Here is a 13,350-nt window from a genome sequence, read left to right as displayed (position 1 = left end):
GGTAGCTTTAGCCTGTGTGGTTCATGTTTTTGAAAACAGTTTTCAAGGAAATGCATCACTTTGTCTTGTATTTAAAGAAAAATATATAAGATTGGGATCCCCAGAAAATTGATTTTGTTCATCTGGACGTAGCGTTTTTAGTGGGAAAAACGTTTCCCATCCAAGTGACTTCTTAAGTCTCAGCTGACAGTAGGTTTCCCCAGCTTTATAAATAGTACGCCGGCAAAATGACCAAAACTAGCACTACTGAGAACAATGGGCTGTGAGGTTTTTGATCATTATTATGCAAATTGTCATGACCATTGATCAACAGCCACTGATCAAAGTCAGTTGAGCACTGAACACAGAAAGGCCCCAGCCAGGTGATGGAATTAAAGTCAGGACCTTCTTTCACATTGCTGCCCTTTTTGTAGGCTGTATGTTTTAATCATTTTATATTTTGGTTCTGTATTGTTATTTAGCCTTCTGGCTATCAGGCTAAGTTCACTTTCCTGGTCTTCTGCCTGTGTCAAGCTTGTGTGTGTGTGTGTGTGTGTGTGTGGGGGGGGGGGGGGGGGGAGTATTTTGAGCATTAAGAACAAGTCTCAGATGTGTTTCTTATGTGTTCGTGCCCATAGTGACAATAGTTTGCATCATAACACAGAGTGAAAAGCTCATTTGCTCCCACCTGATGTTATGTTAGGGCGATATTTAGTTTCGCCAGTAGGTGGCAGTGGCGGCTCAGCCAAACGGGTAACTGGCAAAATAATCCTACACAAAAGTAACGCAGGCCAGTTATTACAATGGAAGCCACCAGTAACACTGAATTGTTTTGCTGTGTTTCAGGTGAGAGCAATATACGAGCATTACATACATTTATGTAAAGTTGATGCTTAATTAACATGTTTGGAGTGTAATTCTTGTTTATATGGTGTTTAATGTGAGCAAATAAGGGAGTTTTTTCACGTTATCTGTGGGTAATGCTAGTAACGTTTGTGCGCTAGCTAAGTCATGTTAGCCTCCTGCATTAATCTCTGTAACCGTGTTGTTCCATCAGTACTGTGAAAGGAAACTGTTAGCTGGTTTCAGTTAAAGTTATAGGAAATAGACCAGCCAGTACATGTTATGTTGTCTATTGTTTACTGGTCATTTTCTGATTAATACAGGGCCATTACACGTAATGCTACAAAAGTCACACAGGCCAGTTATTACAATGGAAGCCGCCAGTAACACTGAATTGTTTTGCTGTGTTTCAGCGCAATAAACCTTCATGTGCACCTGAATGAACCCTGTCGTCCTTCAGTGTGTAACGTGTGTGTGTGTGTGTGTGTGTGTGTGTGTGTGTGTGTGTGTGTGGTTTCAGTGTCAGTCATTTCCTGTCATATATTGATAGTTTTTTGTCTCATGTGTTTTGGGTTCAGTTCTGCTTCCCCTGTCTTGTTAGTCTGTGATTAGTTTCAGCTGTCCTCCCACAAGTTGCCGGTTATCCTCTGTGTGTATGTATTGTCTAGGTATTATCAGTACCATGCAGGTACTGATTTCAGGTGGAATTATCTGTAATAATGCAGCTCTCCTGTGCTCTGAGTCACAGTCCTCAGGATTTCACACACAGTGACCAACAATTTCTATTAGACGGGGAGACCTTTTGGGGCGACCATGGCTCAGGGGTTTGGGAAGCGTATCTGTAACCAGAAGGTCACCGGTTCGATCCCCGGGCTCTCTGTCCTGGTCGTTGTGTCCTTGGGCAAGACACTTTACCCTACTGCCTACTGGTGTTGGCCAGAAGGGCCGATGGCACGATATGGCAGCCTCGCTTCTGTCCTTCTGTCAGTCTGCCCCAGGACAGCTGTGGCTACAACTGTAGCTTACCTCCACCAGTGTGTGAATAAATAGTGGCATTGTAAAGCGCTTTGGGTGCCTTGAAAAGCGCTATATAAATCCAATCCATTGTTATTATCCTTAGCTCTATCAAAATAGATCAATTCAGATCAATTCTTCTTCACTCTCCTTTTGTTTATCTAAATTGTTTCACTGTTTCTGAGAGATGCACACATCTATAACCTGAGCTTACACTCTTATTTTTGTAAATAGGTCATTACTGAATTTCTCAGAGGAAACCACCTGAGGGATTAATAAAGTTTCTTCTAATCTACTCGCGCCCTCATCTAATTCATCTCATCTGCTCATTTTTTTGAGATGCTACTTTGGGCTCCTCCTGGCAGAATGCTATCTATTAATGAAGTGAACTTTACATCCAAATTATAATGCACTGTTAGATCACCCTGTGAATACGTCACCATAATAATTTGATTAGTGTAACATAACTGCTCCATAGCCTATGAATTAAATGTTATTTTCTTACACTTATAACTATCCAGCAGGTAAATATAACTCCTTTCCTCCACCTTGTTTGATCACTGAAGTGAAATTCCCTCTATCAATCACTTATTCCAGTTGACTCTAAGTAAAGGTTAATTCATGCTAATTCTAAAGACATCATTAAACTTGGGCTGGAAAAGTATAACTTGAACTAGGTAATAATCATTACCTACTTTCTAGGAAGCATTTTTGTAAAGAGGAAGAATTTGCTTACTTTTTAAATACATAAAGAAAAAGGCCTGTTTTATTTTTTGTTTATTTGATGTTCCTCATTTTATTTATTGAATGTCTATCTGCATTTTAACCTACGCAGACATAGTAATTTGTATGTCTGTGTAGGTTCTAAGTCATCCAGGTCATGGCAATATTTGTAGTAATAGTAGTCTTTACTTTTCAATCTCTCTAGAATAGCAATTTGTAGTAGTGTTACTTAGGGCTGCTCGATTATGGCAAAAATGATAATCATGATTATTTTCACTGAAATTGAGATCTCGATTATTTCACGATATTTATTTAACAATAACAATGTATTGAATAATGACTTTAAAGATTGTCAAAAAATAATATAAAATAGTGTGCAAATACTGATAACAGTGCAAATGTTTGCAATATAAAAATAAATGAAAAATGTAAACATCTATGTTTAGTAAACTTTGCAGTGTAGCTCTGTGGTGCAGCTACGACACTGTAGCAAAGTTTACACACTATGTCTACTTGATCCATGTCTGACTCCGCGAACCCATAATGTTTCCACACCACTGAAGTTTTTTTTACCTCTCTTTTCAACCAACGGCAGTCACTCTCCTCTCCAAATAACTTCTGCTAGCTTTCCGAGCTTCCCTCGGGTCCTCTTAATCAGCGGTCCCCAACCCCCGGGCCTCGGACCGGTACCGGTCCGTGAGTCGTTTGGTACCGGGCTGCGAGAGTTGAGGCTCAGGTGTGAAATGTATATTTTTCAGGGTTTTTATCGGTTTTGAGCGTTATTTTGTTATCGTTTTTATCGTTTACTCGGTTTTCCTTGGTCTTTTGTGTTATGAATAAATTTACTTTTTTTCGGTACCGGTACAAGTTTTATTTTGTTGTATTTATCCGCGACACCTTAAAGGCCGATCCATGAAAATGTTGTCGGGCATAATCCGGTCCGTGGCGCAAAAAAGGTCGCGGACCGCTGCTCTTAATTGTTGTGACACGTGTTCGAAATGCACAGAGGTGTATTTTAAAGGTCAGTGTCTCAGGTTATTGCATTCTGTTTTACTTCCCTCACTCTCGTCAGCTCTGATTTCCCCCAGTTGTGTCTCCCTCCTGTCTCCCATTCCCTGATTGCACTGTGTGTATTTAACCCCTGTGTTTTCTGGTGTGTGTTGCTGGTTTGTCTGTGTGGTTTCCCTGCATCTTTCTACATCTCCCTTTAGCGATGTTTCATATCTCAAGATTTCAGGTTTGTTTTTGTTTTGTTTTCCCAGTTTAGGTTTTCAGTTCTGTTTTTGCCACTCTCACCTTTGTTGTATGTTCACTCTTTAAATAAAGCTCCCTCACATCAGTAGTGCTTGCATCTTGAGTCCTTTAATAATTTCCACATGGCTCACCCCGGCAGCGGTGACAACTCCAGCACAGTAGGCAAACGTAAAATACGTAGCACTGGTGTTCTGCCAGGAGAAACAAGGCAAGCAGGACTGGATTTGTTTAGATTTTTACAGCATCGAAATTCAGAGAATTATTTCCTCTTTTGTCAAATCATAGTGGCAGTAGAAATTACCCTAGCCTTCTGTAAACAACATAGATTGTTTTTGTTTCTATGAAAAAGACAAAGTACAACAAAAGAAAAAATGAGAAAACAATCATAGTTTTCTGAAAATGGAATGAGAATGATTTCTTTTAGTGTCTCTGCAAGTGCCTTTGTCTTGATTACTTAAATTTTTTTAAATTACTCTTCTTCACTCATTTTTTTCCTCTTTGCCAGGTGTACTAAAATATATTGTCAAATGTTTACATTAAAAACTATATGACTAAATTCTAAGAGCTTGAAAAGAAAAGCATCTGGAGTTGCACCTCTAATCCAAGAAGCTTCTTCAGTCTTTTGAATATGTGGCTTTACAGCTGAAGGCCCCATCCAAAGTTGTGTTTCTTAATGTTTACAGGCCTCCCAAATACTGCACAGACTTTTTTAATGACCTCAGTGAACTGCTGTCTGTGATCTGTGTTGATTTCGACTGTGTAATTATTGCTGGGGATTTTAACATCCATGTGGACAACCCTCAGGACAAAGGGACTAAAGACCTGAGTAACACTCTGGGCAACTTTGGGCTGACTCAGCATGTAACAGAGGCCACACATAATAGAGGACACACTCTTGACCTACTGATCTCCAAGGACCTGAGCATTTCAAACATTACTGTGTCTGATGTGGGCCTGTCTGATCATTACTGTGTTTTCTTTGAAAGTAAAATCTCAGCCCACACAAATATATCAACAGCAGTGATCACAAAACGGTGTATAACTGAAGACCCTCCTGTGCCAGTGGCAGCTGAACTTCATTCAACCATGGCCTGCAATGACTTTGCCAAATTCTTCACAGAAAAAATCCAAAAGATTAGACAAGCAATTGGTACATCAACAGCAGATCCAGACTATGTACTGTGTCCACCGAAAAACTGTTTAAACACCATGAAACAGTTTGACCCTAGTAACAGCAAAGACCTGGAGGACATCTTAGGTCAACTGAACTCCTCTTGCTGTGATGTCCTGGCAACAAGTTTTTTCAAAAAGGTCTCAAAGACTTTAGAGTCAGACCTGTTACAGATCGTCAACTTTTCTTTATTATCAGGTGTATTTACGGAACCACTAAAAACTGCTGTAATAAAACCTATACTGAAAAAGGACAATCTTGACAAGACACAAATGAACAACTAAGGCCGATCTCAAATCTCCCATTTTTAAGTAAGATCATTGATAGGTTTGTAGCTTGAACCTATTCGCTGGAACGTTGAAGACAATATAATTACACAGCAAGCAAGACACGAAGTAGGCAAAGTTCTTCATGTTTCTCGTGCACGGGAGAGAACCGGACAGACGCCGTTCCTTCGCTTGACCCCAGTTGCTCTCGTTCGTTCTCCCGTAACACTGTTCTTTTATTGAGGTTACATGAATATGCATAGGTTCATTAACATATGACGTCCACATGCAAACAAAGAGTACCGTGTGTGTGTGTGTGTGTGTGTGTGTGTGTGTGTGCTGCTGATCAAAGGGTCATATAACATAAAAGCACAAACGCAAACATCCTTGGTCAGGAAGAGGGTAGCCTCCCCCTCACCCTAGATGGTTCACCCTAGATAACACGGTGAGGAAGTCCAGCAGTTAAAGCACTTAGACTAGAACAGACGTAGCTACGTTAATCCTACCATAAAACAATAAAACAAGGTACGACCTCTCTCGTGCTCCCAGAGTGCTCTCTAATACACACAAAGTTTGCAGACTATCACTACACAATTGATTATATACCTCTAAGCATATATGGTTAAATATTTCTAAGCATAAATGACAATCAAAAATACAAAACCTAACAATCATTGAAAAAGCAGTTTCTCAACAGCTCAATTACTTCTTAACACAGAATAACTGCTATGATGCCTTCCAGTCAGGTTTTAGACAGAACCACAGCACTGAAACCGCTCTGACCAAAGTGTTTAATGACATATGTCTGAACACAGACAGTGGAAAAATGTCTTAGTTTTACTGGATCTCAGTGCACTGGAGAACTGGGCAGGTCTTTCAGGAACTGTATTAAACTGGTTCAAAACATACTTAGAAAACAGGAAATACTTTGTATCAATAGGTAACTTCACATCTGAGCAGACAAGTATCACATGTGGAGTTCCCCAAGGTTCCATCTTGGGACCCCCTCTGTTTAACATTTACATGCTCCCACTGGCACAGATTATAAAGAACAACAAAATAAACTACCACAGCTATGCAGATGACACACAAATATATATTACAATGTCACCAGGAGACCAAGGCCCTGTACAGGCTCTTGGTAAATGCATTGAGGAAATTAATGACTGGTTGTGCCACAATTTTCTCCAGCTAAACAAAAACAAAACTGAGGTAATAGTCTTTGGCGCCAAAGAAAAACGATTACAGGTCATCAGAGAACTTCAATCTATACACCTAAAAACCACAAACCAGGCGAGAAATTTGGGTGTAGTGATGGATGCAGACCTAAACTTAGAAAAACACATTAAGACAATAACAAAATCAGCTTACTATCACCTCAAGAATATATCAAGGATAAAAGATCTGATGTCTCAACAGGACCTGGAAAAACTAGTCCATGCATTCATCTTTAGTAGGCTTGATTACTGTAACAGCATCTTTACAGGTCTACCTAAAAAAATCAGTCAGACAACTACAGCTCATTCAGAACTCTGCTGCTCGAGTCCTCACTAAGACCAAAAAAGTGGATCACATCAGTCCAGCTCTGAGGTCTTTACACTGGCTGCCTGTCCGTCAGAGGATAGACTTTAAAGTTCTGATGCTGGTCTATAAAGCTCTGAATGGTTTAGGACCAAAATACATCAGTGACCTCCTGACCCAGTATGAACCTTCCAGATCCCTCAGGTCATCTGGATCCGGTCTTTTATCAGTTCCCAGAGTCAGAACCAGACACGGAGAAGCTGCATTCAGCTTTTATGCTCCTCATATCTGGAACAAACTCCCAGAAAGCCTCAGATCAGCTGAAACACTCAGTTTATTTAAATCCAGGTTGAAGACTCACCTGTTCTCAGCTGCATTTGAATAAAGCACCAAATCCACACTTTTAAGCTTAAATTTCAAAACTAACATTTTAACTACTTTTATCTATTGTTCTGATTTTATCTGTTTTGATTTTATATACTGTTTTGTTTGTTTGTTTGTTAACTAGTTAGTTTATTTGTTTGCTTGTTTTTGTAACGGAGCGGAAGGCTGATTTTGTTTCCACAGTATCGTTTTTAAAGGAAGGAAACCTTCCTCCAAACGGACAGAGCAGTGGAGCCGCCAAGGGAAAGCACACGATTAAAAAACTGTAGAATTAAAATATAATTTATTATATTTAAATAGTTAAAAATGTAAGATAAATTAAAACAACCTTGGCCAAGGGATAACACAATAAAAATCAATAAAACACAACATTAAAAGTCCAGTGGCATCCACCACAGCATAAAAGTCCCAGGGAGTTAAGAAATCCAGCGAAGTAAAAGGGAAACCCAGCGGAGTCCTCTCCTTCCTTTCCGCATTCGCGTCTTGATATGCTAGAGAAAGGGAGGAGCGGCAGTCACTATTCTTCCGGCAGTTTTTTATTCAATAAAAGGGGATAAGTCAAAGACTTACCCCGGGTGGGCAGAGCTCTCAACTCCACCCGCCGCTTCTTAAAAACTGCAAAGCCACACAGCCGTCCTGTGCCTTTCGCTGGTGCTGTCTCCGCTCTCCCCGCTGGTACTGTCACTCTCTGCACTGGTGCCCTCTGCGCTGGTGCCCTGTGCGCTGGTACTGTCCGTTCTCTTAACGCCCAGCTCCACCAGCCCCTTCGGCTTGCAGGCGCCGCCGCCGCCTGGCACCACTTACTCCTGGCCGTCATTCTAGCCTCTCGGTCGAACTGCTTCCTTTGGTCTGCCAGGCCCTCTTATTGGCCTCTCTGGGATCTCTCGCAGGTGTGAACAGTTTATTATCAGGTAGGGGCGGAGTCTTTCCAGGACAAGTCATCAAATAAATACCATTAAAACATGCAGTAAAACTCATAAAAATAAACCAGTGTACAATATTAAAATATTAAAAAGGTAAAACGCAGCAAAACATGCATAGTAGAAAAACTTAGATGACTTGTCCCTTTCCACCCTGTGACATTTTAATCAATTTTAAATCATGCTTTTTATTTATTTGAGTTTCTAATGTCTCTGTAAAGCACTTTGAATCACCCTGTTGTTGAATTGTGCTATACAAATAAACTTGCCTTGCCTTCCCTTGCCTTGCCTAAGAGAGAGTTCTAGATAAGCCCTATGGGAGTGTCCCCAAGAGGGTCATGGGCCCCCTATTGATCCTCTACCTAATCACACAAGCAAGGTGTGAAAACAGAGTAAGGTCACAATCAACCAAGGTCTCAGGGGAACCCATTGTGAAACCTAGCCCCACCCTATCATGCGATGTACTGAGGTCAAATGGTCCAGCATTGAGTGGGTGTTAAGGTGTCTGGGAAGGGATCTAAAAACTGGATTACAGATGGCAGACAGTTGGTGCTGTAAACCACCGCCTTTGTTCAAAGATGGTTGGGTTGTTCACCATGGACATAGATGGCTTCTTTCACTCCTCATCTTAAAGAAATCCAGACACTTTCGAAGCTCCTTAGACTATGATGACCTGGATGACTGAGAACATTCACAGACATATATAACTGAATTATATGCTGAACAGGTGACCTCAAGACTGGGTGATTTTTTGAAGTCCAAACATGCTGTTTGTTCTTATGAAAAAAATCATGGCATAAGTACATGTCCCACACCCTTTTCATTTAGCATTTAATGCTACAAAAAAGAGTGAACAATGACTTACATTTCTAAAATGAAATGAATGACAATTGTCTCCTGTTTTGTGTCATTCAGACTTATGTCTGCATTTGAGTTTTTTGTGAACTTCAGTTTGCGCGTCATTTGTCTTTTTTGTGTGTATGAGCCTAAATGCTTCTTTCTAATTTGTCAAACTGGCAGAATATACACAGCAACTGTGTGATTAAAGTGAGAATGTTTTTCTGAAATAATTTGTTTTTAAATTTAATAATTTTAAAAGTGGCTTTGAAGGAACGGTAAAAGTTGTATTTTGCATTTTGCAAGATGTTACATTTTATGAAATACATATGCTTCCTTTAGTTAATAATATTAAAAACTATAGCTTGCATTTTCATAGCTACACAGATGATACTCAGCTTTAATTATCAATGAAGACAAGTGATACAAATCCATTAATTAAACCATAAACATGTCTTAAAGACACAAAAGTGTAGATGAGCTTTGATTTCATAATTCTAAATATAGACAACACTGAGATTATTATATTCAGAACTAAATATCATAAAAGATCATGTTAGATACTGTGCTTTGAAGAAACACAGTATCTAAGGAGATACTTACTCTAAATCACATTTCCTTATCTGCCATAGTATCACTGTGAGAAATCTTGGAGTTTGGTGTGCATTCAATCTGAAAAAGATATCCTTCTGTCTGCACAATAAACCTGTTATGGCAGCAAAGGCCAGTGTGTGAAAATGGACCAAAATGCAGATGCAGGCAGAGGCAAAAACTGGTAGGTTTTCAATTAGACTTTATTTATAGAAACACAGCCTTTTTGAGTGCTAAAAAGAAACTTGGTAAGAAAACTGGGGTTCCTATTTTCTTCAGTCACTGATGAATAGTAAGATGACCTAGCTTTATGGAGCTTTTTATAGTGTAATAAACTCTTTACAGGTTGCAATGAAAATCTCCCAAATTAGCTAGATACATTTTTGTGAATAATTAGTTAATTTGGAAGCTCTGGCACTGTGCTTAAAACTATACGCAATGTTCATCATTCCGACTTTCCAAATAAATTAACAGTTGTAGCAGTATCTTTGCAATCTGTTTTAATACTCTGGTTCAAACATGTTGCTAGAAATCCGCTACCTGGTACATGTCTTGCCAAAAAGGGTCGAACCTACAGTATTTACTTATTTAATTAGAGGTGGATAAACTCCATGTGCTGACAGGTAGGCAAGAATAAATAGTTATTAGTGTTAAAACTGGTCTTAATTACCAGCTATACAAACAGTGCTCCCTGCCTCCAGAATACAATTTTATTCAACTATGCAATCAGGAGATTATTAACAGCAGATACCCAATTTATACATTTTCTATATTGTTTCTTGAGATTGTGCATCAATTGTGGAAAGCCTCAGTCTGCCAGACAGAAGATTGGCTTGAGTGAGTCCTGCAGAAGCACAGACTGCAACTGAGCAGGCTGTTATGATAGGCTAGAAAGAGGCTAGCCAGACCACGGAGACAAAGGGTGCCACTGAGGCGCACCCAACACCCACTCCCAGAACAAGAATCTTGATGCCATACTCAGGCAGTAGCCCTGAGAGGGCTCCTGCTCCTTCATGAGCGAAGCAAGTGAGTGGAGGCAGCCAGTAACTCGAGAGGACCAAAATGGATGACAGATTGGGTAGAAGGCCTGAGTAGATATGGCCCTGTGCAACCTAGCCAGAAGCAAATCTTAGAGTCCCTGTGGATGCAGCATCTTGAACACTGTGATTCAAACATGTAAACAAATCTAACCAGGCAAATCCCACAGGATGGAGCTAAATGAAAATCAAGGAGAATTTCTTTATAATTTTTTTTTTTTTAATTATTGTTAGAGAGAGGGATTTTTACCAACCCTCTGAGGGTGGTGATTTCAGCAGCGAGTGTTTCTGCCTGCTTCTGACTAAATCTTTCTAAAGAATTTCCAAGAGTGTCGGGTACAGGTTTTTAAGGATTTTAGGGATTACCAAATCCAGATTATTAGGGTTTTAAATAGTAAGGATGGTAAAATGAAGCTTTATGAAGCACTGAAATGTGTAATGAAAAACTGTTCATTAATCAAGGTTTTCAACACAGTCGTCTTTAGTGCCATCTTGTGACCAAAAAGACAAAGAGCAGTTTGAATCTACAAATGAAAAAGAACTGCTTCATTGTGGTTGGTAACTCTACCAACAGCTACTGTTTAATATCATGTGACAATTCTGTGTGATATCCAGTGTTGGGACTAACGCGTTATTGAGTAACGCATTACAGTAACTACGTTATTATTGCGGTAACGAGCACGGTAACTAGTTATTATGCCAAAATCAGGAACGCGTTACTCGTTACTGGGATTTAGATAGGGTCGTTATTCGTTACTTTGTGTGTTGCGTTTGACTTACCTCGGAAATCGGAACACGAACCTGGGAATAATGTCACACTCGAGTGAACGGCGTTCTGGTTAGCCTCGTTGGAGAAGTCTGGATTCCAATATGGCGACACCCTCAAAAATGCTTGTTTTGCTAGCCCTCTACAAAAACAAATTACTACTAAACACATATGCAGCTCATCTGCAGTCCCGAATTTCCGAGTCCCAAGTACAAAGGAAAGCACCACGACTGCAGTTTCCATGTTGGACGTAAAAAGGGCACGTGACACTGTGACGTAAGCTACAATCATGGCGGCAGTCGAAGATGGTCCAGGCATGGGTTTTCTGTCCTGGAAATATTCACATTATTTCTCCTTTCTGGTGGTAAAAGACAGGAATATTGTCGTAAACTGTACTCTCTGTGGAGGTTCTAAAACTCTTTCGACATCAAAGACTAGCAATTCTAATCTGATGAAACATCTTCAGAAACAACATGCATCTACCAACTTAGTTGGAAAAGAACCCGAAGGCAACGTCGGTGACTCTAGCTCTGTTGACGCTATTCCAGCAAAACAACGAAAGCTTGATTTTGGACAGCCTGCTGCACAGTCCATCACCCAGCCCCAGCTACACAGGCTGATTGTCAGGTATGTTGTGGAAGACATGAAACCCATCTCAACGGTTGAGTCCCATGCTTTCAGACAACTGATTAGTCATATACCTGTGCGAGGGAGAGCTGGGAAGGCACCATACAGAAAGACATTTTCCAGTTTCCTAGACCAAGAATATGCCAACATGGAGTCAGAGCTCAAAAATACACTTGACATGGTAGAATACATCTCCACAACAGAAGACATTTGGACTGTGCATAATAAAAGTTTTCTTGGTGTGACCGCGCATTGGATAAATGCACAAAACATGAAATGTGAGAAAGCAGCGATGGCATGCAGGCGATTTCTGGGTCGACATACGTATGACAGTATTGCATCTGAGCTGGACAACATTAACTCATCTCATGGCCTATCGTTTAAAATCACATCAACTGTAACGGATAATGGCTCCAATTTTGTCAAGGCTTTTAAAGTGTACCAGCCACCACCTGAGTCAGATGACTCTGAATATGAGGAGGATGAGGTGACTTTTGTTTCGATTGGGGATGTGCTGCAGAATGGTGCTGATGATGCTGATGATGCAATTTCTTTACCGCCACATCAGAGATGTGCATCGCACACAATGAATCTTATCTCTTGCACTGATGTGGAGAAGTGGCTATTGTCTGAAGCTGCAACAAAAACCATCTACAGAAGTGCCACCACAAAATGTGCAGGGCTGTGGAACATGGCCAGTCGTTCCACAGTGGCTGCTGAGATTGTGGAAGGCATTATTGCAAAGAAGCCACTAGTACCTTGCACAACAAGGTGGAACTCGTTCTATTATGCTCTGGAGAGAATTTCAAAGATACCTGTGGTGGAGCTGAACACAATCTCATCCACATTACAGTTGAAATGTTTCAATGAGAGGGAGCATCAGTGTATCAGAGAGTACTGTGCAGTCATGAAACCACTTACTGTGGCACTGGACATTCTTCAAGGAGAAGACCATTGTTTTTATGCCACACTCCTACCCACACTGGAATCGCTGATGACCAAGACTCTGGCTATAAAAAATGGTCTGCAAATTCTTGTTGGGCTACCAGATACAGTTGTCCAGGTAAGAGATGATATTTTCATTTGTGTTTATCTTTAATGAAATGTTTTACTCAATTGCTTTTTATATTGTGCTGTGCTGTTCACATGCAAGTGAATGCTGTTACAGTTACAGATACTTAACCCCAATAAATAAATAAAATAAATACAGCGTAGTAAAATACACACTATTTACAAATTAAAATACATTCTATATAAAACTACAGCATGCTGTTAATGTTTAATTAATTTAATGTTGAAACAATGCATACTTTCTCATGCAAAAATCTTTTTTGCACTTTTACTGTGTCGTTATTACTGGCAGTCAAAACAAGGTTTGCACATGTCCTTGGAAGTGAAGATGCTTTGCTGGCTGCTG

The sequence above is a fragment of the Astatotilapia calliptera genome, chromosome 17 (genome assembly GCF_964374335.1).
Source record: "Astatotilapia calliptera chromosome 17, fAstCal68.1, whole genome shotgun sequence".
Classification (NCBI taxonomy): domain Eukaryota; kingdom Metazoa; phylum Chordata; class Actinopteri; order Cichliformes; family Cichlidae; genus Astatotilapia; species Astatotilapia calliptera.
The sequence above is the reverse complement of the archived record's forward strand: the minus strand, read 5'-3'. Positions refer to the sequence as shown.